At 40.3% G+C, this 27,149-nt stretch overlaps 1 long non-coding RNA gene and 1 other non-coding gene across 2 annotated transcripts in view; both read right to left on the bottom strand.

Annotated features, from left to right (window-relative positions):
• The window catches only part of LOC134737859 (uncharacterized), a 56,347-nt gene that overhangs the window by 23,823 nt on the left and 5,375 nt on the right, over positions 1 to 27,149 (bottom strand). Inside the window, exon 2 of the long non-coding RNA XR_010123248.1 lies at positions 4,388 to 4,496. This is a non-coding gene — a long non-coding RNA (uncharacterized LOC134737859). The remainder of the gene's footprint in view (positions 1 to 4,387; positions 4,497 to 27,149) is intronic.
• LOC129030974 (small Cajal body-specific RNA 16) lies at positions 26,410 to 26,593 on the bottom strand. The gene has a single exon (XR_008500865.1). It is a non-coding gene; the product is annotated as a small Cajal body-specific RNA 16 (non-coding RNA).

Here is a 27,149-nt window from a genome sequence, read left to right as displayed (position 1 = left end):
GGTGAGATCTCATTTTGGTTTTAATTTGCATTTCCCTGATGATTAATGACCTTTTCACATACTTGTTGGCTGCTGAGGCTCAGAAAATGATAACCCAAAGTGAAGACCTCAGAAGCAGCTTCAGAAGCAAAATCCCTTTCTGACCTCCTCCTGTCTCTCAGCCTCATTCTCTCCCAAGCCTAGCCTTAAAAACTAGAATCCCTCTTCTCTCCAGGTGGGTCATAGACACCAGAACCCCTTTTCCCCAAAGCCGACATAAAACTTAAAAATACCACGCTAACTTTCTCCCCACCTTTCTCTGTAAGAACAGACATAAAGAAATTATCTGACCTGCCTTGACTGTAGGTCATAAGACTCCCATTCCAGAGAGTGTCCTCCCCCAGACCTGGAAATTAAAAATGCTGCATAGAGCAGCCAAGGAGAATCTGGACACAGGCCTCGCTTGGTTTTCCCCAGCCCCCCAAATCAGTCTATTACTATTAGATCATACTCCTTTTTGTCCAATCACATTCTACATGGCGGTCTCCACTTCATCAAACCTAAGCATAAAATCGGATAGCCTCCCCTGTATCTTTGGGTCTTCATTCTGAAAGATGCTGTGTCACAAAAAAACTTGATCAAATAAACTTCTTACGCTTTTCTCTTGTTAACATGTCTTTTGATATGGGGTGTTGGCTGTGACCCTTATGATGGGGAGGCAATGGATCATACTTTTTTTGTCGATGCATAATCATTTGTATGTCCTCTTTGGAGAAATGTCTATTCAATTATGTAGCCCATTGTTTTATTGTATTATTAGGTGTTTTTTGTTGCTAAGTGAAATAAGCCAGTCACAGAAGAATAAATACTACATGCTTCTACTTATATAAGAAATGTAAAGTGGGCTGGGCACGTTGGCTCACACCTGTAATCCCAGCACTTTGGGAGGCCAAGGCGGGCAGATCACCTGAGGTCAGGAGTTTGAGATCAGCCTGGCCAATATGGTGAAACCCCGTCTCTACTAAAACTACAAAAATTAGCCAGATGTGGTAGCACCCGCCTGTAATTCCAGCTACTCCAGAGGCTGAGACAGGAGAATCTCTTGAACCCGGGAGGTTGCAGTGAGCAGAAATTGCGCTACTGCACTCCAGCCTGGGTGACAGAGAGAGATTCTGTCAAAAAAAAAAAATTTGTAAAGTGGTCAAACTCATAAAATGGTGGCTGCCAGAGGCTGAGGACACAGGGAGGGAGAAATGGGAAACTGCCAATCAGTGGGTATATACCTTCAGTTATATGACATTAGTAAGTCGCAGAGATCTGCTGTAAAACATCGTGCCTACAGATAAAAATACTGTATTGCATACTTAAAATCTGTTAAGAGGAAAGATCTCGTTTAAATGTTCTTATCACAATAAAATGGAAAATATATTTTTAAATATTAAAAAAACAAAAAACAGAGGAACAGAGTGAGTCTGCTTTACCACTACTGAATGAGAAAGATGATGAGCAGGGAGAGTAGGGAGAGCTGAGTAAGCAGCAGTGTGGGCAGGGCACACGTTAAGTTCTGCAGGCTGAGTCACATCTTCAGATCTTATTTAAAGATCTTATTTAAATAATTTGTAAGACTCTCCTGGTTGTTTCTGATGCCTATAACTAAGCCTTAAATGACTAGCATAAAAGCAGTATTTAGTAGAGCTGGTATCTCAGGGAGAAAAGTCACCATCTGCCCAGAAAAAAGGAAATAAGGAGACTCAGCTCACAAGGACAGATTTCTTTCAAAGGTCAGCTACAGCATTGCAAGCAGAACTTGTTTGCCATACCCATTATCTGTATTGAGGGAGTGTGGCTTTGGCCATATTTGTATGATTAAGGAGCTAATGAATCACCTTGCAGTAGCTGAACTTCGAATTAGAACTGCTTGATAGTTCCTGTCAGAGTCAGTGGTTTGCAAAAAGCAGCTGCTTATATGTAGTCAACGTAATAAGCTATGTTTACTAGGAGCTTGGACCAGAATGCATTAAAAAAAACAACAACAACTTTAGCTGTCTAATTCTCAAATAGTTATAATATTTGTAACTTATTTATAAGTGAAGATTTTAATTTATAGAGTATTTCCCCAACATATTTTCTTATAAGATTCCATACTTAAGAGCAACTTCAATTATTTTTCAACTGCATCGTCTTAAAGTTCTTTCCAGCATAAGAAACTTTGGCATCGTATTCATAATAGGAGAGACTTTAAAATATGATACTATAAACACTTTGGCACCATAGCTCCTTATTGACATAAATTAAATGGACTGTAAATATTTAAAAATCCAATATTCATCTCTCACTATTAAACTAAATTTAAAACTAGAAAGGAGAACAAGTTTCCAGTCAAAACTGGCCCCTTCATTTTTCAAATTCATAAAAATGAGAGACACAAGTTTTGCTCCATGGAAATGCAACAGTAGGCTATTGTTCCGAGACTAGGCTCAAATCACCTCCAATTCTAGCCAGGCAATTTTCATAACATCACACAGCTTCAGGTGCCTCATCAGTGAAATGAAGTTAACATCTTTCTTATAGAGTCGTTTCAAGGATTGGATGGCAAATTGTATGTGAAAGAATCTAGCAACAATAAGTATTCATTTGACAAATATTTTTAAATCTACATCTATCTGCTCTTAACTTTTCAACATGCAAGAACAAATAGAAGCCACAAAATTTCTTTCAACATAGAGAAGGGAAGCCTCTTGATTTCAATACCTTTTATGTCTTGAATCTGTTCTTCACATCTTCTGAATCCCACACAACATCTACTGGCACAAATCACTTTATTAAACATTGCTGCTTTTTGTAGAGCTGAGATCTCCACTTAATATCAAAGAAAGACAAAAGGTGTTTTAGGAGTTAAAAGAGAAACTTCCAAGAACAGCAGATGTGACTTACTTGTCTTTAAAGCAATGCCACACGTAGAAAGTGCTCTGAGACCTTTGCTGTGAAAAGAAATATCTAATCAGCTGCTCTGAACCTCATCTTGAAAGTTAATAATACCCCCTTCACAATGCTATTGGAAAGACCAAATGAGAGAATATGAAAATGTCTGTAGCAGTAGCTGGCCTGTATGTGGCATGTTATTTGAATCACTGACTTGAATCTCAAGCATTCTCCATATAGCTGGCAAGCTAATAAAAACAGCCTTCCTCAAAACTGTTTACAAATCAAAATGTGTCTATCGTATTAAAAGTATTAATATGGGTGATTTATACTATATTCAGGTTTTCATATATGTATATAATCATTACCTTAAGCAATCTATATGGCTGACGTATATAAATTCTCTCTGAAAACTTCCTACCTGCCATGAATTTGACCTACCATTTTGTGACCAAGACAAGGCCTGATTCTGAATCACCAGCTACCTACACACACCATTAAGAACCACTCTATTAAGACATAAACTGCTAATGCTTCATCATAGTCTATATTCAGGCCATAACCTTCACTGCTTTCATAGAGTGAAAAAGAATAAAAACAGACCTGACAATTGAGAACAGTCAGTTTTGGGCAGCGTCGTCTCTTTTAAACAAATGTCTCGGGATTCATTCCTCATTTTACGAAACTGCCGTGATGTTTAATGTTGCTCTCACATTGCATCTTAGAATATGTCTAAGTCATATAACTTTCACTATGGTCTGGTCTTCAAATTATTTGTGTCTGTCTACACTGATGCTTCATTGGCTCAGCCCAAAACCAATCCCACTTGAAGTTAGTTTCCTGTATGAAGGGTTAAAGTTCAAAACAGTTAACACCCAGTATGGTGCAGGGCAGCCACCAGTTAGAGAGGACCTTGACCCAAGCACCTGAGCTGAGTTTGGCGACCACCCTGCTCTGCTTCCTGTTGTTCAGCTCTGGGGAGGTGGACAGGGGAAAGGTCTCAATGGCTGATGAGTGACGGACATTCCTCAAGAAGCTCAAGACATTAACTATTTACCAACAAATACTGACATCTTTTGATATCTAACAACCAACTAGGCTATACCAGTGCCTCCTTCCAAATATGCACCCTAAAAATACGGAAAATCAGAGAAATAAAAGACCCCAGCATGTAAGAAGCTGCCTAAAATTCTCATCATTAAAAGACAATTGTAAGGACAGAATTATGGGAGTCTTGAAATCTCTATCTAAATGCAAATTACCTGAGAGAGAAACCCCAGAAGGCATGATAAGACCTATTATCAAATTGAAACCTATTAGTTGAAGATGCAACCAATGGACACTGTGACAAGCAGGGCAGAACCCTGGGAGACTAGGGGAAAGGGTGGCCTAGAAGTTTGCGGAGCTGAAGGAAACAAGGAAGATTGGAGGATTCTGGGATAGCCCAGAGTTTAAGAGCACAGACAATATATTTGATATCACTCACCTGACTCACATACTCCTTCTTGCCAAAGGGTTTGTGAAGGTTAAGCTATCAAAACTCAACCACAGTCCACAGGCTGATGGCATTTCTGGTTTGGGTTTCCCCCATTATCCTGAGAAAAGATAAGTAAGCAAATTAATTCAATGCTGCCAAACTTTCTCTAACCCTTTTTAAAAGACATATTGATCAACAGTTATTTAAAGGAAGGACTTTTAACAGCCAAAATCTCTTACAGAAATTTATATTTCCTTGTAAGCAATCCATCATGCCATCTGTTTTAAAGATGTTTAAAGAAGTGGCCCAACTGAACTCTTGTGAAATAACTACAAATAGATAGAAAAAAAAGATGAATGGCCAATAGCCCAGCCTTTCAGAGCCGTATAAATGAATCACTACTAACAAAAAGTGGACTAGATGGTTTCATAACTCACCTTCTGACTTGAACTTACTACACATTCACACGGGGAATAGAAAAGTAAAAGGACCTCTGTAATTCAATAAGGCTTGTGAGCATTTTGACCTTTGCAAATATGTATCTGACAACCAAAATAATTTTATTGTAGAATCACTGAACAAGGTTTTGCATGCCAGTAGGACAGTATGTAAGCTAATTAAATTCCATTCTATTGGAAAATGTGTTCTCCATTGCCTTTCAATGCATTTGATTTTAACATTGTATTACAAATTATTTAATATTGATTATTTTTCTAATGGAAGTATCGATCCTACTGTGTACGTGTCATTATTTTTCCCCAACTGAAAAATGTAAAATCTCAGAACTATATGTCATCTAACACCAACACATATGTGGATGTGAATATGGTCTCTCTCTTTAGAAGGCTCTGGGGGTATATGCATGTTGGGGGAATGAGTCGTCAGAGGATGACTCAGAGCAACTACCAGAAAAAAATTAAGAAATCAAACACAAAATATTCTTTCAATGCAGTTCTAATGTGCTTTTTCTTCTATTTCAGTTCTATTTCAGATTATTTCAGTTTATTTTCTCATGTCAATGACTTGTAAAAGGACCCAATTATATCATTTCAGAAAAAATGATTGCTGGTGAGTGGGGAAGAAAAAGTCAGAGAAGCCTAAGAACTAATATTCAAGAAGCAGAAAAACAGTTTTTAAAAAACAGCCAGGAATCTTCTGATCTTCTGATAATTCTGGACAGAACACACAGAAAAGGTGAATCCTGCAGAGATTTGGAGATCAGCACATGAGCAGCCAGCCATTGGAGACTGGACCATCACACTAAAGAGATTCATTTGGAAGGCTGGATGATGGGGTGAAGAAGGTATATATGAAAAGACAAGAAGAACCAGGCTTCTTGCACATATGCACTCCTAAATTCTGATGAAAGAAAAATGTTGACAAACCCATATAGTAAAGCTTGGCTTTTTGGGTTCAAATCCAGCTGAGAAAGTTACTTAAACTTCCTTCATATGTAAAATGGGACTAAGGAGAGGATCTACCTTTCAGGATTGTTGTAAGGATTAACAGAGTAAACATTTGTACGTGCTTATACATGAGCAATTTAAATTTTATTAAATTTTATTAAATAATAAAATAGAGATTTGTAAGATGTATATATGTAAATAGAGATCAATTAATTTCATGTGACCCATTCACGTGAATACCTAGAACATTCCATAAGCCATATGCCTTCACTTAGCCCTGACTACAATTTAATATGGGAGTCCCAAAGATTGAAAGTTACAGTCTTCTGAATCCCAACACACTCCCCCATCCATCCCTCTGACAATGCGGGAATAGCTATGCCTAACCTCCAACCCTTCAAGGAAGTAACAGTTAAGCAGGAAGTGTGATTAAATTAAGGTCCTGCCAGTACTTCCACGTGCTTATTTTCAGAATGGTTTAATTAAAGTTTCTGACATGAAGAGAGCTATTTCTGTTCATCTATTCAGCATTGGTTATGGAGACAGAAAAAACTGAAATAGGCTGTTTCAGTCAATTTATAACACTATAGTTGTACAATTAAGCTGGACGGGTACAAAGAAAGTTAGTCTATATAATTTTTCCTCTTATAGAGGTATTCATTAGAGAACAAATTGAGGTCTCAGAAAGAATAATGTTCAGACAAACCAGAGGAGAATGCAGTAGTTTCAAAATGTTCAGTGTGAACTCAGCATCCAAAATTTTAATAGTGCCCCTATTTTACTGGCAATTCATTCCAAAAAGCTACAGAATGGTCAAACTGAACTAATAATGCATGATTCATTAATTACTACTTATTATTGCTGACATTATGCTTAAGTACTCCTATAGGCTATAAACATAAATGCATTATTTTTAATAATTAAAATGGCAGAAACTAGGTAATTATCTGAAAATGATTTGGACACTTCAGTTGTTATATCCTTACTGAGAAATGGATATATATCCTTACTGGGAAATGGATGCCATAGATCAGAAAAAAAAAAAAAACGTCTAGGAACCATTCATGCTTGCTGAAAGGAGTGTAAATATGCATTCCAGTTTTTCTCTCCATTCTCAGAGAATGCAGTCAGGTCACAGAGTTTGAACATCTCTTCCTGCAGCCTGAAGCCAGAGATGGCTACAGAAGTATTTACTCAGTCTACAATGTGCCAACTCCATTTGTCAGCTGGCCTGAGCAGGTGAACGATGGCGGGACTTGTCAGTCACCTAGAGGGTAGCAGCTGCTCTAGGCTCTGAAGAGGCCCGAGGAAGGAAGGGCAGCCTCATGTTGTGTGCCAGGAAGCAGCGTCTTCCTGCCCACATGGATCTGTATTCAGCCTCCACACACCTGGGCCAGGATATTGGGCACCATCCATTATGCTGGTGATCACAGAAGTCTCCAGCTTCCTGGGGTGCTAAGGTGAGGAATGCTTAATTGCACTGCAAAATAGCTTTTGCAGGAGCAGATGTAGCCTTTCACATTCTAGTGACTTTGGTGAGTGGGTGGGAAAAAGAGGAGAGAAGAGAAGGAACTGAAAAGGAGGAGGAAATAGAGGGGCAGGAGAGTAAAGATACAAAGCCTACTAGAATTTTGTCTCCCTTTCACCTGTCTCTATCACACACAAATGGTGTCTGGAAAACAAAGAAATGGCCAGCATGCAGGGATGTGGTTGTCACTTGAACAAATGCTCTTTACCAGAATTCAGTCACAGAACGAAGATAGTATACACCTTTTAATATTTTACAGTTTTATTGTGGTATAACTGACATGCTGTAAAATGCACAATTTGATAAGTTTTATATATATATATATATACACACACACCATGAAACCACGCCCACAATCAAGATATGAGCATATCCATCACTGCCAAAAGTGTCCTCAGGCCCCACTGTAATCCCCCGTTCCCTCCCTGCCCCCTTTTCAGGCAAGTATGATCTGCTCCAGTCACTAGAGATTAACTTACACTTACTAGAATTTCACATAAATGGAACTGTATACACTCTTGTTTGTGTGGCTTCGAAGGTGGCATATACTTCTTAAATCAAGCTATCACATCTACTCTCTCTCTTGCCCCATCATACCCTCTTCATCTTTCTCTCTTTTTTAACCTTTAAAGAGTTTTGAATTTTCACATTCACTATCCAATAGAAAAGATATTTTTAACCCATTCACACATACCAGAACTTCACATAGAACATGTGTTATAATTGATTTGATGTCCTGATATGGCAAATCTAAATGTGTCACCTGTCTGAAACAGCTCGAAGACCTCCTTCTCACAGAGGAATCATAGTGGTTCCTGGTCAGAACAGCAGAGTATGCTGTCTCAGGAGATGAATGAAAGGGGCTATCCCATGCTGGAAACCACCTATTTAAAATACCTATCTCAATCCATCTTGGAAAAATTTTAAACATGGTGCCTGTGATTTTACCACTAGAGCTTCATTTCTTTGGACCTTAGAAGATCCCATTTACTAAAAATGCAAATAGATTTTGAGATCACTGTGCCTTGAACTTTTCAATCAGTTAAACCTCAATTCGACAATCATGAAAAGACAAATGGAAAGAATGCACAGGCAAGAGATAAGGAGACTCTGTTAAAGGAAGTTAGAGAACTACTGCCTAGCCTGGTTCCACAGCTGGCTCTAGCAGCCATCTTTGAAATCTGGTGCTAGCATTTGAATCTGCTAATTGGGATTGTTCTACAGCTGGCTGGCCCAGGCGAGTAAGCCTGAACCCTGATCCCCATATGAAATACCACTGGATGTCAGAAATATCTGTTGCAGCTTTCAGTTCTTCTACAGCAATAAAGTCACCTCACCTGAATTGATCATAACTTTAGAGAAGGAAAGTAACCCAACTCTGAAGAAAATATTTATTATGAAACCTAAATGAAAGAATCCCAACAAGTGTATCTAACTCAGGGGAACACCATGCAGACACAGAAATTCTTGCCACCACCAGAACCAATGCGTTGAACATTGCTGTTTTGATTCTTAAAAAGTCATTATTCAGAAAAATCACCATACTCCCAAAGACAGACATCCATGCCAAAATAAGGTGGGCGAAAGAAAAATCAAGTTAGAAAGGATGGAGAGAGGAGATATGAGAGGACAGCTTTGTAGCCTCAGAAATGAGAGCAACAGGATGGCCTCGGGTGAGTTGTGTTCCATCTCAGGATGTCAGTTTCCACTTCTGTGGAATGACAGCATCAGACTACAAAGCCCTTCCTTCCTTTGAAGTTCTAATATTCAGCAAGGCACAAGGAGAGGCAGGAAAGGGGAAAGAAACGAGGATGATAGCATCAAAAATATTCCAACTGACCACTACATATTTGTGTCCTCTTTTATTTTTATTAAAAATCCCTAAGGACCTAATCAAGCCCAAAGCAGAGGACAGCCAGATTAAAAAGCATAAATGGGGCCTCAATCCAAGTAAGTCACAGACAAGTCATTCTGGACCCAGACTCTTAGCCATCCACCAAGAAATTTAAGAAAATAGCTTCAAGAGCAGAGCTGCTTTTAAAACTGCATCTCCACTCCAAAGAGCCAAGACTCCATCTGATCCTTCCCTTTGCAGCAAGGGATTGCAGCTGTAAACCTGCCAGCACCCTGGCATTGCTGGTATTTAGACTGCAAGGTCATTGGCCTGTTAAACACATTCTGCAGTCTCAGTGAAAACAAGGCAAACCATAGGAGCCGGTGTGTCACAGAAGCACCTGGGGTTGGATGCCAGGGTCATGCTCTCTCTGACACCCTGACACTTTCCTGCTGGCAGTTAAAAACAGCAATGTTTTATGGGTTGGAGAATTTTCTTTACTTTTATTCTTAATTTTTAAGCCATAAAATTGACTATCCTTGCAAGAATTTTTAGAATGAAAATAAACATAGCTAAAATGGGTAAAGAGGTGATAAGGGAATATCTTAGCTGCTCAAAAGCAATGGTTTTCAACCTTTAGCGCACTTCAAGATCATTTAGAGGGCTTGTTGGACCCCCAACCTCAGAACATCGAATTCAGTAGGACTGGGGTGGGGCCCAAGAATTTCCAAACTGATGCTGCTGGTCTTTGAGAATGCGTGTTCTGAAGAACTTATTTTCTTTGGCTTGGATAAATCAGATCCTAGAAGCACCACCACCAATAATAATAGTTAACATGTATTGAGGGCTTACTCCATGGTAGACACTAAATGCTAAATGATTTACTTATATGAATCTTCTTTTAATCCTTACACCAGCCCTTTGACGTATTGTTTGTTATTATTCATATTTTACAAGTGAGGAAACTGACACAGTAGGAGATTATGAAGAGAATGGCAGATAAGACTGCCAACTCCCATATGATCTATGAGGAAACTGTGGGAGCAGGTATGGTAACAAATGGTTGTGTATGTGGGATCTGAAAACGACAACTGACCGAGTGGAAGGTGAAAGACACAATGGAAAATAGCAATTCATGAGGAAAATGCTTGGGTTTTCACAGGCAATGAACTCAATAGATTCAACACCACAGCATGGCTACCCAAAAAGCCATAATGATCTCTAAATCCTTTCTCAGTATCTAGGACAGGAGTTTCAAAGCCTATAGCCTGCAGAGGCCACATAGGTGACATTGCTGTTACTGCAGCTACTGCTGTTGGTTTTAATAATATTATCATCATAATCAGACAACTTCCCATGTAGCCCTCTTAAGGTTTTTGTTTTGTTTTATTTTTATTTTTACTTTTATTTCTCTTCTCTCACACTCCATATACTTCAGAGCCTAGAGTTAAGTACATGGACCAGAGTAATGCTAGTGACTTAGTACAATAAAAGTTACTTTCTTGGTTATGTGGAGCCAACCTGGTGGTCAAGAGTAACAGATATTCAGGGATCCAAGATCCTTTCATTTAGCAACTCGTCAACCCCCTGGGCCTGTCATGCCAGACCCCTATTAACTTCAGTAGGGATGGCATCAGGTTCAAGAGGCTGGAGAAGAGACTCAGAGCCAGCAAACGAAACAGAGTTTATTAAGTGAAACTTACATACAGAGCAGTCCAGTCGTAGCATGCTGGACAGAAAAATCTTCACCTCTTGCAAAAACCATGAAGGTTATATAGCATTTTCACTTAGCACCCTTCCCTAAAAACGTCCACCTGGCAACCATCATGTAACAAAACACAAAGGGCCTTAATCCTCTATAGATACACCAGAGCTTCAGATGTTCCTCATAGATGGGGAATGAGTCAACAAGTTGGCCACTCCCAAATTGCTTAGCCCAGAACTCTGAATACACAAACAGATGCGTATACAGACAGGATCATTCTCAGGGTATGCTTAAGTTATTGCTATCAGGAGCATCCACCATGCAGTCCACTCCAGCATACCTTTGAACAGCCCTCACATTCTTATCACACCAATTCTTCCACGATTTCCCTGGGGCTAGGTATGCAGAGGAGTATTCCGGCCAAACACCACAGCAGCAATACAAACAAGTACGGAAGTGGCCCCAGGCACTCAAGTTAGCTGCTTGGATGCACCACAGCAGGCCTGCAGTGGAGCAGAGGGGCAGCCCTCCACAGGCCCAACAGAGTGCTTTGTTATGCCCTCGTCTGCACCCAGTCAGCAAAGAGCTTTGCTGCAGCACACTACCTAAGGGCGGGGGATGAGATGGTCAGTGGTATATTAGTCCGTTTTCACGCTGCGAATAAAGACATAACCCGAGACTGGGCAATTTACAAAAGAAAGAGGTTTAATTGGACTTAAGTTCCACATGACTGGGGAGGCCTCATAATCATGGTGGAAGGCAAGAAGGAGCAAGTGCCTACTCCTCTTACATGGAATGGAAGCAGGCAAAGAGAGCTTGTGCAGAGAAATTCCGTTTTTTAAAATAATCAGATCTCATGAGACCCATTCGTTATCACAAGAACAGCAAGGGAAAGACCTGCCCCCATGATTTAGTCATCTCCCACCGGGTCCCTTCCACAACATGTGGGAATTATGGGAGCTACAAGATGAGATTTGGGTGGGGACACAGAGCCAAACCATATCAAGTGGGTACAAGAAAGAGCAAGTCATGACCATTTAACAGGACACAAGAAGTTGTGTCATTCTGAGAGCACACCATGCCTGGCAGCGGCCTGGTGCCTGGTTTACAATACCAAATGGATCGGCCCCCTCTGTGATGCACTGCAGGAGGCTAGAGTAAGGCAATGGAGGTATTACAGTGTTCTATAATGAGAGGATGATTGTCCCCTTACAATAAGGAAGACTGGGAATCATCATTTTAGAAATACAAAGGGGAGTAGGATGTAAAATAGGTGTAACCTGTACATCCTGTTCTAGGCCCTTCCCCCTTGGAGCAGATAAATAGAACCATCAGATGCTGATTTGCCATTTCCAGGCCCATGTAATGATGTACTCCCCAGTGGGTAAATCCTGTGGCAAGGACAATAGAGATTACCTTGAGTCCCAGGTTGGGGCAAAGGTATAGTGTCCCTTACACTATCTACCTGGATCCTGATAGTGCTATCAGGTCCTGTATCAGGAGAGAACATGCGCTGGGGTGATGAGAATGTTCATGTTCATTCAACCTGCATTTGGCTGTTGCTAAGTGCTGTGTCCACAGAGCCAGAGAGTGCATCCCTTACTGGAGTTGTTGCTTCAACAATCCATTCATCCGTTTAGTCAACCCTGCTGGTGTGGGGTTGTAGGGCAGGTGGAAATACTAGTGGTTATCCAGGATCTCCAGTAAAGTGCGAGCGCTGGTCACTGTTGATATTAATAGGGATCCCATAGGCTGCACACAACGCTCTAGTCCCTGTTTGGTGGTTTTCTGGGTGGCATGCTTGCTGGGATATGCCTGCAATAGCAGGTGTCCACACAAGTCAAGGCAAAGTAGCAGCCATCAGATAGAGGCACCAGGTTCAAGAGGCTGAAGAGACCCAAAGCCAGCAAAAGAGACATAGGGTCTATTGAGGGGAACTTAGCATTCGGAGCGGTCCAGTGGTGGGAGAATGGGCAGGAGAACCGCCACCACTTGCAAAAAGCATGCAGTTTATATAGCTTTTTCACTTATCACTATCCCCCTAACAACATCCACCTGGTAATCTTCATCTAATCCAAAGCAAAGGGCCTCGATCCCCTGTATAGCCTGCGTTTTACAGGATGGAAGAGGGTTCAGATGTTCCTCATAGATAAAGAATAAATCTCTGGAATGGCCACTCCCAGATTCCTTTGCTCAAAAATCTAAACACACATGCAGGTGTGTCTGCCATACAGGGTCATTCTCATGGTAATCCTTAAGTTGTTACTGCTGTCAAGTGCATCTCCCATATAGAGCCTGGAAGTCCCCCAGTCATACTCTGCATCCATCCAGCAGATAAGAGAAGAGAAAGAATGGAGCATTGCCCATAAATGGTTTTTAAGGGGTGGGCCTGAAATTGCTGGGCATCACTGCCATCCCCATTCTACTGTCTAGACCATATCACATGACCACACTTAACATGATGAAGTACTCTGTGTGCCCAGGAAGAAGCAGCAATGGGATTGTTTCGTATCTGCACTGTGTTTGCCACAGGACATGGCTTTAAAATCATTTGTCATCCTTCTTCCTTCAAAAATCCCAACACACTTGAAGATCCAAATTTCAGATTTTCTTAATACCCCTACAGACCTCCCAGGACCTCCCCCTTCATCCACCAAAAAATTTAGCGCCTAGTTTACTGTTTTTCCTCTTTACTTCTACATTGGGTCACAACCTTGATGACTTTGATATCTACCTGGATGAGCAATTCAACATCTTGGCCTCTGTGCTCTTTGACCTCCTCATCTCTAGCAAGCTTTTTTCTCCATTTCACCTCTACCCCCAACTTTATAACAATAGCTAAACCACTTCCAAAAATTTCAGCATTCTACTTGCTGACCACCATAATTTATCCATTTGGCACATTCAAACTATTATTTCCATTTCAAGATTTTTTTGACTTCATCAAAACCACCAACGCATTGACCCCAACAATGTTTGCCACCTGCCTCCCCCTCAGGTGCTCTCTCTTTTGCTCACCTAGCTAAGGGTCTAAATAACCACTGCCTTAAAAACACCACTAATTACCTAACCTCTATCCATTATATGCCATCCATTTTACTCACTTGCAAAAACTCCAAATCAAATTAAACTTTACCAACTGCCTATGCCATGCTTATACTTTAACAGCTGAACATTGTTTCTCACAAATATTCCAGTACAACCTCCTCTGGGAAAATGGTTGAGTTATATTTCCCACCCCTTTGAAATTAGGCTAAAGCAAGAGTTGGCAGACTATGGCCCAAAAGACTAATACAGCTTGGTTCCAATTTGTGTAAAGTTTTATTGGACAACAACCCCCTTATTAGTTAACAAATCATCTATGGCTGCTTTCATGCTACAACATCAGAGTGAAACTGGTGACCGGGCCTGTATGTCCCACAAAGTATAAAATATTTACTCCACAGCCCATAATAGGAAAAAGTTTACCAATGCCTCAGACTATCATGCTCAGTGTCACCTAAGTTTTAATGGCCATAAAAAGTGTCATGCATTTCATTAAGTGGTGGTGATTGTTAAATGCTTGATTTAAAGTTATAATCTTCAATTGTCTGCAAAAATAATTGGCAAGTTATTTAAATAATTGTGGCCCATGATATCACAATATAATTCAACTGCTATCATCTGAATGTTTGTGTCCCCCTAATATTTATATGTTGAAATCCTAACCCTCAAGGTGATGGATGGTATTAGGAGAGGGTATCTTTGGGTGGTGCTATGATCTGAATGTTTGTCCCCTCTGAAACTCATGTTGAAATTTAATCTCTGCTATGATTTGAATATGATTTGCTTGTCCCCACAAAAACTCATGTCAAAATTTGATCTCCAATCTAGCATGTTGGGAGGTATTTCAGTGATGTTGAAGAATCCCTCACGGGTAGCTTGGTGCCATTGTCACAATAGTGATTCTTGCCCTGGTGAGACTGAAATAATTATCTTGGGAATAAACTAGCTCTCTCAAGAGTGGGTTGTTATAAAGCAACAGCATCCCTCAGGTTTTGTCTCTTCACACATGTCTGCTTCCCCTTTGGCTTTCCACCATGATGTGATGCAGCACAAAAGCCCTCACCAGAAGCTAAGCAGGTGCCACCACCATGCTTTTTGTACTTCCTAGCCCACAGAACTGTGAACTAGATAAACCCCTTTTCTGTATAAATTACCCAGTCTCAGGTATTCTGTTATGACAACACCAATCAGACTGAGACAATCCCCAATATAGCAGTGTTAAGAGATGGGGACTTTAAGAGGTGATTGGGCAGTCATAAAGGCAGAGTCATTCATGGATTAATGAGTATCACAAGAGTGAGTTAGTTATCACAAAAATGTGTCTGTTATAAAAGCCAGTTTGGTCCCCTCTCATGAGCTCTCTCACCATGTGATGCCCTCCACCATGTTTTGATGCAGTAAGAAGGCCCTCATCAGATGAGCCACTTGACTGTGAACTTCCTGGCCTCCAGAACTGTAAGAAATACATTTCTTTTACTTATAAATTACTTAATCTCAGGCATTCAGTTATAGAAACAGAAAATAGACTAAGAAAGAGGGTGATTAGATCATGAGGGCACAGCAATCATGAGTAGAACTAGTGCCCTTATAAAAGAAGCCCCAGAAAGCTCCTATATTAGTCTGTTTTCACATTGCTATAAAGAGCTGCCTGAGACTGGGTAATCTGCAAAGAAAATAGGTTTAATTGACTCACAGTTCTGCATGGCTAGGGAGGCCTCAGGAAACTTACAATCATGGCAGAAGGCACCTCTTCACAGGGCAGCAGGAGAGAGAAGAAGTGACTAAGAGAGGAACTACCAAACACTTATAAAACCATCAGATCTCATGAGAACTCACTATCATGAGAACAGCTTGGGGAGGAAACTGCCCCCATGATCCATTTACCTTCCACCAGTTCTCTCCCTCAACACCTGGGGATTACAATTCAAGATGAGATTTGGGTGGGGACACAAAGCCTAACTATATCAGCTCCCTTGTCCCTTCTACCACGTAATGTTACAATGAGAAGATGGCCATCTATAAGGAAGTGGGCCTTCTCACCAGTCACTGAATCTCCCAGTGCCTTGATCTTGAACTTCCCAGCCTTCAGAACTGTAAGAAACAAATTTCCATTGTGCATTAGCCACCTAGTCTGTGGTATTTTTGTTACTGCAACCCAAAAGCACTAAGACAATGACTGAGATATAAATGACTACTTATGCTAATTGCCATTGACTTTTCCTTATAGTACTTTAAATCATCATCCCATCAAAACTTACAACAGTTTTATAATGAGGATGAGGCAGATATTATTGATTATTTTAATGATAGGGGAGAAGAAAACTGAGGTATGGAGATTAAGTGACAGCCAATCAAATATAACTACACCTGAGGCTGAGACTAAAACTCTAGTTTCCTACCCCCTAGCCAGCCAATGCTGTCTCATTCAGCTTTGCTGCCTTTCCCAGGAAAATAGTGTCTGGTACTTATGAAAATACTGATTCCTCTGTCCCCATCATCACTAGAGGACTCTGCACCCAGGAAATGCCAACTTCCAACCAGAGATCAGCATGCTGACTCCTGGCACCATGCCCAGGGTCTGGTAAATGTGGTAGATGGCACACACAAAATGTCGGGGTGTAGACATTACAACACCCAGGTTGAACAAATCACTGCCTTCTTTAAATAGACTTTCTGTAAATTATGAAAATGAAGGTAAATAGTCAGTTTTCTGACTGTTTTCTTTCTCAGCCTAGCTTTGTGAGTTCTTATCACACATTCTCATACATCTTCCTCCAAAACAGGATGAAAGTTGACCTTTTGGTATATTTATTTCTCATCTAGTAAAACTTCAGCTAAAGCCTCCTAATTGCTTTGAAATTGAGACTAGTATTGGGATTATGTGACTAGGTTTAACAGACATAGATCTTCTGCTGGGAGGTAAAGAAAATGACCATGTATGACTTCCATAGGTCAGTTCACCACAGCTAAACGTGGCTTCAGGGTCAGCCAGCCAACCTCACTGAACATACATCTTGCTTCCTACTCTTCTGGAATGAATAGTGCTCATGGTTCTTGCCCAGTCCACAATCAATATGGACTCATCCAGCCAGATGTGATGCTCTGCATCTTTCAGCTCACTGATCCAAACCCAGCATTCATGCACATCACATGCATCTGAGACACTCCAGGGAGAGTTGCTGCCTGTGTAAATCAACACTCAGATCATTCTTAGCCTTATGTCACATTTCCATTACGGTAAATGCATGATCTGAGCACAGCTACCACCAGCCAGCCACGGATCTCCAAATGGTCTTCCTCAGCCTTTGCCACGTACTCCTTCTCCTCAAGCCCCAATCCCTTCATCATTAACACTAATCTACCCTTTAGGATATAGCAGAGATGCTAAATTAATCTAGAAAGTAAGCTCCCCAAGAATGTGCTAGATCATCACTCCCCTGTGTTCCTAAAGCAAGTGGGAAAGGAACTGCCATAGGCTAAATTTCTACTCCCTCCTCCCCAAAAAATTTATTTGTTGATATCCCCAGTGTGATGTTATTTTGAGGTAAGGTCTTTGGGAGGTAACTAGGTCATAAGGATGGAACCCTCATGAATAAAATTTGTGCCTTTTAAATGAGGCCCCAAAGAGATCCCTCACCCCTCCTACCATGTGAGATTATAGAGGGAAAAAGACCTTCTACGAATCAGGAAGCAAGCCCTTACCAAACCCTGAATTTGCCAGTGCCCTGATCTTGGCCTTCTCAGCCTCCAGAACTGTGAGAAATACATTTCTGTTCTTTATAAACTACCCATCTTATTATATTTTGTTATTACAGCCTGAAAATGAGAATTAAATATTAATTTCCTACTGCAAATTGCAGTAGATTTTCAGTAAGCCCTGCCTCCAAATCAAAGTCAAACTAGGCTAACTACATGAACCCTGCATTTTACCTCTTTTCTTGTCTGTATCCTTCCATCTAGTATATTCTAAGCTTCTTAATCCTAAGCACAAGGACTGTGTCTTATTTTTAGTACATCTCCAGCCCCTAGCTCAAGCACCAACACTTAAGGAGCACTCAATACTAGTTGAATGAATTTTGTTAGATTGCAGAGGGTCTGGAATTTGTATTGTCTTTGTGCAATTGCAGCTGAAGGTCATACACTATACAACCAAAATGCACCAGTAGATAATGGAGATTTTGCTTAGATCAATCATCCTGGCCAAAGGTCCAATTTACAGTAATACTTTCATTCTAATTAAAAGGCTAATAGCTGCTAATCAAACTTACAAATATTCTACCCAGGTATGTGTTGACAACTTTTCAGTACACATTTTGCAATGTACGATATTTTTTGGATGCAGGAAATAGCTGAAAACAGAGTACTTTTTATATCGTAGAGCTGCATTTTCACTCACCTAGACTGGCTGTCCACAGTCATGCTACTAGGCAATTCTAACTGTTGTTCTCATGTGGAACCAGTGAGGATAGAGGCATCATGATAGTGAGTGCCAGGCCAAGTCACGAAGCAGCTTGGTAGTCTGCACATGAAAATGAGAATTCCTATTGGTGTAAAATGTTGCTGCACTGAAAGACACTCCATTTCTGAGATGTTCTTTATAGACATCATTGCCGGGACACTACCTTTGTCCTTGAAAAAGTGTTTTTTTCCAGGAGCACCACTTCTTGCTGAGCTACATGAAAAAGCTGAGGTATCAGCTTCAAATATATCTTATAAATAAGCATATGTTATAAATGACTATTACAATGTAAGCCACCGATTCAACATTAATAATAATGCATAAATGAGACCCAGAGGCAGACACACTAGCTAGACTGTACCTTATAAAAGGCAGGCACACATTTGTATTTTTCATTATTCATTTTTTAAAGTAAGATTCCAAATCTTCTTTAGCATACAGTTTATAGTAAATCAAATGAGAAAAGAGAAAAGAATTACTGTACACGTTGTCAAAATCCTTTACAAGATGCAGGAGAAGGCTTCTGTCTGCTTGTTTTTATTATTGTTATTCCTAGTTTACTTTAATAGGAAAGGTTTCATTCTGACCTAATTCAAAAGCTACATTGCACCTTCTCTTTCCACATCCTCACCCATCTCTTTGATGACTAGGAGTTAGAAAACATGCTAGGAAAAAGCTCTTTAAATAATCAGAGTGTTACTTGTTATTTCAAGTACTTAACAGGTTCTTTAAATGAAACTGGGCATTTTTAATTCTCTTGATACTCTCAGAAAACTATCATTCAGGGGAAAATGTCACCAGTTTTATTATCAACACTAAATATTTCTGTGATGCTATGGGGAAACAAAATGCTAGAAATGAATATTTCTGGAAATATTTCACAAGCATATCTTACATACATTATAGATAAAACTCCTTCTGGGTCATGCTTCTCGTGATTAATTAGTGGTGTCTTGTGCAAAAGCATGTGCATTGAAGACAGACTGGTAGAATGATCTCCATGGAACTTTTAATCAAATCTTAGGCAAAACCAGGGCTCCAAAGGTGGTCTTATTTCCTCCAAATAAGAGAGGCAGCTCTGTTTCAGTTAGTACCTCAACCTCAGAAAACACCAGCAGAAAACTGCATAATCAAAAAAAGAAATTTTAAGGCCTTTCCCAATTCAAAAAAAAAAAAAAGAAGAAATGGGTAATTAAGGATTAAAAATACCCTGAAATCTTAATGTGGCAGTATAAACATGCCTTATGATACCATGGCAACATTCTCTCTTTTTTAATGAAATTGATTAATTAGTCTGTGAGCTTGCAAAATGTCAGAGCAAAAGGATTCAGAATGCTTCTCTTCACAGCTAGGGTCTTTCTTGTCTCTTTCTTCCTGAGCTTGTCAATCAGAAACACTAGAGGTCAATCTATGGAAGTAATCTCAAACTGCAGCTTTGTTTTAAATGCATGAGAAATATGGAGGCTTCCATAGCTTGCATTCCAAATCAGCTCAGAAGATCCAGAGATGAGAATGTCTTGGATACATAAGGCTCAAACTAAACACAACCCCATTTGACTGGAGGGAGAATGGAAGAAGATAACTAAGGAAGTTGTTTTGCAAATTGAGCCAGCTAGAAACAAAGTTGTGTATGTGTATCTGTGTATATGATATAGCTATGAAGGAAAGAGACCATTTCCACAATTCATACATGGAAATATCACATGATAGTCATATCTCATACATATATACAAAGTCAAGTAGATTTAAATATATTAGCATGTTTTTACATATGTTATAGATCTCTAGGAGTTACTAAGCAGAGGCACAAAATGAAATGTTAGCCTTTGCTGTTTGTTCAGGACAAAGGAGGTCATATTCTATTTTGGAAGCAGAAGGAAAGACTATATTTACTGCAAGAATTAGCCTAGTCACAGTGAATTGTGTAGCTAGATTGCTAGTCACCTTTGTCTGATGTTAGTAATACTGTCCTACTTGTATAAAAAGACCCCTCCACACACACCTCCCTACTGCATGGAGGCCAGAAATTTCTACCACTAGAGCAGGATTACTCAATGTCAGCACTATTAGCATTCTAGTACAGACAAATCTTTGTTGTTGGAGACTGTTCTGTACATTTTACGATGTTTAGTACCTTTGCTGGCCTCTACCCTCTAGATGCCAGTAGCATACCCCAGTTGTGACAACCAAATTACCTGCAGACACTGCAATGTCCCAGGTTCTGAGAAGGAGGGGAAAATTACCCTCAGTAGAGAACCACTGCACTAGAATAATCAGTGAGTAAGAAAATAAAAAAAGGAGAGCACTATGTCTTTTGAAAATAAATGAAGATCACCTAAATGAGGACACACAGAGGTTATTTATTCAGAGCTTGCTATAGCAAGGGAGTCAGCTACCATCACTTGTGATTGGCAGAGATTCAAAGGTAGGCAGGGGAGTAGAAAGGCTTTATATGATCTATCAATCAGATATGCTCTGGTTGGAGGTTGTTGGCATGGCAAGGCTGGAAGCAGGACATCTTAAGTGACTGGTTTGGGATGCATGTTTGGCTTTCTGTGGTTGGCCCTGAGATGGGAGCAGGGGCAAAATAAAAATAGGGAAGCTCAAGTCATTGAATAATTGGTTTTCACCTTTGTGTTCCCAGTACCCACTGTAGTTCCTGGAGGCATTTGTACTGGTTTCCTTTTGCTGCTGTAACAAGTTACCACAAATTTAGTGGGTTAAAACAATACAACTTCATTATCTTATAGTTCTGTAAATTAGAACTCTAGTATGTGTCCTAGGGGGCTACAATCAAGGTGTCAGGACTGTGCTCTTTTCTGGAGAGTTCAGGCATCAATCCATTTTCTTTCCTTTTCCAGCTTCTAGAGGCTGCTTGCATTCTTGGCTCATGGTCCCATTTTCCAGCTCCAAAGCCAGAGACTTTAAATTCAGTAGTCAGCATCTCTCTCTAATTCTCTTCTGCCTCCCCCTTCTAATTTTAGGAATCCTTGTGATTACATTGGGCCCACCCAGATAATCCAAGATAATCTCCCCAAAATCAGCTCTGTAGCAACCTTAACTTATTTATTAATTAATAAATTAATTATAAATTAATTTCATCTGAAGCCTTAATTTCCCTTTGCCATCTAGCATAAAATATCTACAGGCTCCAGGGATTAGGACATGAACATCTTTGAGGGTAATTATTCTTCCTACTACTGCACTAAATAAGCAAAGTGTAGTCCCTGGACCAGCACCATCAGCATCACCCAGAAACTTGTTGGAAATGCAAATTCCAAGGCCTCATCCTAGATTTGCTAATCCACAATCTCTGTGGGTAGATCCCAGCAACCTGTGTTTTAACAAGCGCTCCGGGTCTTATGCTCAAGAAACACTGATCTATACTCCATATCCATTCTACCCACTCCAAAAGTATATGGTCTATATATGAAGCCTTTTGATATCACCACAATTAAATTCTTAGAAATACACTCTTCACCGAGTGATTACAGAGTAATCTTTCCAAAATGTGATTTCTAATCTAATAGAGGATATCACTCCTTTACTAATAAGCCTTAAATGCATGTGATGGTTAATTTTATATGTCACCTTGACTGGGTTAAGGGATGCCGGAAAGCTAGTAAAAACATTATTTCTAGGTGTGCTATGAGGGTGTTTTCAGAAGAGATTAGCATTTGATGATGATTAGTATTTGATGATTAGCATTTTTTATGTAACTATATATATTCCATTGGTTCCATTTCTCTGGTGAACCCCTAGGTAATCCACTGCAGAGATACTGATGACTTCATGGGCTTCCAATTATAGGATGGCATGGAGAGGAGAATAGGGAGGTAGCCCAGTGGGAAGCAGCTGTGGAATTTTAAGTCAGGCCTCTCCCACAGAAATTTTCAGGTTGTGAGTGTGTAATGAGTGATTTTATGTGTCAGCTTGACTGAGCCCCAGGGTGCCTTGATATTTAGTTCTACATAATTTCTGGGTGTGTCTATGAGGGTGCTTTTGTATGCAATTGACCTCTGAATCAAAAGACTGAGTAAAGCAAATGGCCCTCCCCAATCCCTAGAAGGTCTGAAGAGATAAAAGCCTTAGTAAGAAAGAATTCCTTCTCTCTACCTGACTGTCTTCAAGCTGGGACATTGGTCTCCTGCCTCCAGACTTGAACAGGAAACTATACCATTAGGTCTCCTGGTTCTCAAGCCCTCAGACTCTGACTGGAACTACACCATCAGCTCTCCTGGGTCTCCAGCTTGCTGACTGTGTATCTTAGGACTTCTCAGTCTCCATATTTCATGAGCCAATTCCTTATAGTAGATAGATTATAGATAGGTAGGTAGGTAGGTAGGTAGGTAGGGAGAGAGAGAGAGAGAGGATAGATTCTATTAGTTCTGTTTCTCTGGAGAATCCAGACTATTAGTTAACGCAGGATGGCAATCAATTAAAGGGGCACTTAACAATTTATTGAGTGCAACTACTATTGTTTTTCATAAAATAGAGTGTTTTCATAAAGTGTTAAAAATAAATAGAATAAAGTGCATAGCACATAGAAAGGGTTAAGTATTATCTGGTGAATCTTCAGTTTCTGTGATTCATATCCATATAGGTGTACAGTTTGACATCAAGTACTTTTCTTCCTATAAATAAGTGTCAGGCCAGTCACAGTGGCTCACGCCTGTAATCCCAGCACTTTGAGAGGCAGAGGTATGTGGATCACCTGACGTGAGGAGTTCGAGACCAGCCTGGCCAACATGGTGAAACCCCATCTCTACTAAAAATACAAAAATTAGCTGGGTGTGGTGGCAGGCACCTATAATCCCAGATACTCAGGCGGCTGAGCCAAGAGAATCTCTTGAACCCAGGAGTCGGAGGTTGCGGTGAGGCAAGTTCGCGCCATTGCACTCCAGCCTAGGCAACAAGAGTGAAACTCCATCTCAAAAAAAAAAAAAGAAGAAGAAAAGGAGAAGAAAGGAGAAAGGAGAAGGGAGAAGGGGAAAAAGGAGAAGAGAGAAGGGGAAGAAGAAGAATGAAGAATGAAGAAAGAAGAAAGAAGAACAAGAAGAAGAAGAAGGAGAAGAAGAAGAAATCAGGCAGGGTCAATATAGTTTGAAAAACACTGCTCAAGGAGATGTTGGACTGGGGCTGGACACTTCTCCTGGACCACCCTGTATCTCTTCCCCTGGAAGTGATTCCATCCTGAAACGATGGCCTATTTTGCACAGCACAATTAGTACTTGGCACATCCAACTATCATGTGATTCACTGTGATTTTGAATGTGTCTTAACTTCTCAATCACACTCTAGGTTCTCTGTGAACCAGGACAGGCTTCATTCTGCTTCACAGCTTCCTCCAAGCTTGGCCCACTGTCTGGCACATAAAGTAGATTGCTAATGAATATTGGTTAGTTGGCTAAATTTTACAAACCATCAAGTTTATTAAGAGAATCAGGTGAAATGTTTAGATGGGAAAAAAACCAATGGCCTCTCAAAAACAGTCCAAATGCCAGATGTCCCCTTGAAAATGACAACCGAATAGCAGTCCAAACAAGTGCATTAAGCCATCACTAGCAAGAGACAATGCAGCTGCGACCCTTCATTAATAAAGACAGCAGAAACCAAGACAACCTGTTTTCACTCTGCTTGGAAATCTATGCTCTTCTCCAGCCATCAAAATTTAGTGAGAAATTGCAGTGGATACAATCAGCTCTTATTTATTATCAACGTTTCACAGCAGCGAGCATTAATAATACATCTTATACTTATAAAGCTTTTGTTTTCAGCTTTCCCTGATACAGAGCCAGCAAGATTTGAGAATGTCTATGGAATCCAGCCTTTGTTGGTAAAAGAAGAATTTCAAAGAGAGGGAGAAAAATCAAAATGTAAAGCTATCTAAATAGTCAACATGCAATTATTCAATTATGCTACTTTATGATACATCTGACATAAGTCATTATAACAAAGCCAGAAACAAATGCCACACATAAAACAAGAACCACCAAAATAAGTCCTTGGTATGAACAGAGCTTCCTGCCTCAATGCATAATTTATACTGTCTATAAAACCAACACCTGGGAACTGCTAATTTAATTAGTTTGTATCGAACACTTAATTATAGTAAGCCAAGGTTTAGGACTAGCTTGACAGCTGTTTTCATTACATCTAATTAATCTGTGGCATTTGGTTCTTTTTATCTCGCTGTATTAGTCAGCTCAGACTGCCATAACAAAATACCAGTCTGGGTGTCTTAAACAATAGAAATTTATTTTCTCACCATTCTGGAGGCTGGGAAGTCTAAGATCAAGCTTCCAGCAAGGCTCACTTTTTGGTGAGGGCGCTCTTGCTGGCTTGTGGATGGTTGCCTTCTCACTATGTTCTCACATGGCCCTTCCTTGGTGTGTGCACACAGAGAATGAGAGAGATTGAAAGAGATGGAGAGGCAAGATGGAAGTCTCTGGTGTCTCCACCCTTATAACCTCAGTTAACATTAATTAACTTCCTTAGAGGTCCCATCTCCAAATACAGTCATCCTGGGTGTTAGGGCTTCAACACAGGAATTTGGGGGTAACACAAATATTCAGTCCGTAACACTCATCTTGCATAGACTGTAAAGATTATTTGGTTTTGTTTTGTCTGAGGAATCAGTTCCACCAGACGATATCATGTCCATGTTATACTCCCTTAATTTTCCCTCATTCCAACCATTTATGTGCCAACAGTAGAAAGTGGTGGCTGCTCAAGGATACTTCATCTGTCTACCATGGACTCAACAACCCTACCCAGGAACAACAATGTTGGCCCAGCATCTCCCCCACAAAGTTTTCCCTGACAGCCCCAACCTTCATAAAGGAATTCATTCATTTATTCACCTATCAGCACACATTTACTGAGTCACTTACACCAGGCACTGCACAAGACAATAGAGTTACAGTGTCAAAGAAGCCCCAGTCCTTGCCACCAAGGAGTTCCCAGCACAGTGGAGAACACAGAAACGAAACATTAAGAATTCAGGAGAAACTCAACCTTAACATTTGCAGGCCTCAGGCTGAGGGTAAAAATAGGGTCCTGCATATTATATATTAGAATATCTAAATTATATAATTCAAGCTAGCAAGCAGTTACATAAAATATGTTCTTTCCTACAATCTTAATAAATATAACTTCAAAATTACCTGCAAGACAGATTCCAATTTAGAACAACCAGAACAGAAAAAAAAAAAAAATGCATCCTGTGGCTTACTGCCCTTCTCTTCCTTCCCCCAGCTCCAGGCTGCCTGGCAAGGGGTCTGGCACACACATGTGGACACCTTCACATGTCCAAGCTCTATCCACAGCCCCTGCAAATAGCTGTCCCTTGATGGATCAAATAAAAATACCTACAAATGTTCTGGAAATAGACTCACGGCAGAGGGTTTTGGAGCCTGGGTTTGAAGTGTGTTCAAGGATTGGGGCACCCATCAAGAGGGACATTACAAAAACAACAGAGCAGGGCCCTCTAAAGCAGTGCTTGGCAAATATCTGCATGAGCACCACCTAGAGATTGCCTTAGAACATGGATTCCTGAACTCCACCCCCAGAGATGAGGCTTCGGTGGGTTTGGGGTGCAGCCCAAGAATTTTCATTTCCAACAGTTCTCACAAGATGTCTATCAGTGGATCACACAATGAATAGCCTGATGCACAGGACCCAGGACACGGCTCTGTTAAGTCAAGTCTAATGATGGCACTGATTTAGTGAGATATGTGCTACCAAAAAACTATGCAGAGTGCTAGCTGTAGCCACAGTAAGTGTATATACACTTACATATATACAAGTATACACTGAGAGCCAACTTTGTGCCAAGTACTATATTGGCTGCCTCATTCATTCACCAATTATTGAACAAGAAGCTATGAATGTGAAAGAACTACACACCAAAAAAGGCCCATCTTATTGTATGTACTTATGTATTGTACTTTACTTACGTATTGTAAATTAATTTTTTAATTTAAAAATGTTTAAAATAAAAAGCAAAAAAAAATCAATCTGTTCTAGAGATTTCCACTTTTTTGCGGGGGGGGTCCTGTTTATAGTATCATACATGACCAAACTGCCACTAGAATGTTCACACCTGTTACTGCAAATTCAAATCCCAGGAAAGACTTCTCCTGGGAATTTACTTTAGCTCAGGGTTGGGCTGCCTGGTACAAGGCTGCACCCACAGCTGGGCAGGTTCAACCACACAGGAGCCTTTCCCCAGACCATGAGAGTTCCACTTCTAACAGCAGAGCAGCTCACCTCAGAATGTTACTCCTGCTACCAATTATCAACTCTCATCAAAATATTTTAAAAACTTGGAGGCACTAGAAAACAATCTACTGTGTGCCAGATACAAGTGTAGGCATGAATACACTTCAGTAGGAAAAGAAAAAGTTCATGGCTTCTTTAACATATATGCCTGTAGCATATATCCGTAACTCTCATCATATTAAAAATCAATCATAGATAGCCTCACTTTAAAGATGAGGAAACTGTTTCTGAGATGTTAAGAAATTTGTTACGCAGAACCCAGCAGAGCAAATATTTGAACTCAGGCCACCCCCATGCCCTCCCTGCTCTACAATGAATAATGGGGGAAACTCAAGGAAGACACGGAGCTCTAGGTAGACCTTCTGAAAGAGGCAATGAGTTTTAACTAAGAAAAGTTAGCAGGGTAGAAGGAACAAAGGAGAATCACAATTGAAATAAAGACCTTCCAACAGAGAGGAGGGCTTGTGTGGAGGCAGGAGTATGTAGGACGGTGAATAGAAGGAATTAAGAG

This window comes from Pongo pygmaeus, chromosome 12, assembly GCF_028885625.2.
Source record: "Pongo pygmaeus isolate AG05252 chromosome 12, NHGRI_mPonPyg2-v2.0_pri, whole genome shotgun sequence".
NCBI classification, from domain to species: Eukaryota; Metazoa; Chordata; class Mammalia; order Primates; family Hominidae; genus Pongo; species Pongo pygmaeus.
Note: the sequence above shows the minus strand (reverse complement) of the source record. Positions and strands in the feature narration are given on the sequence as shown.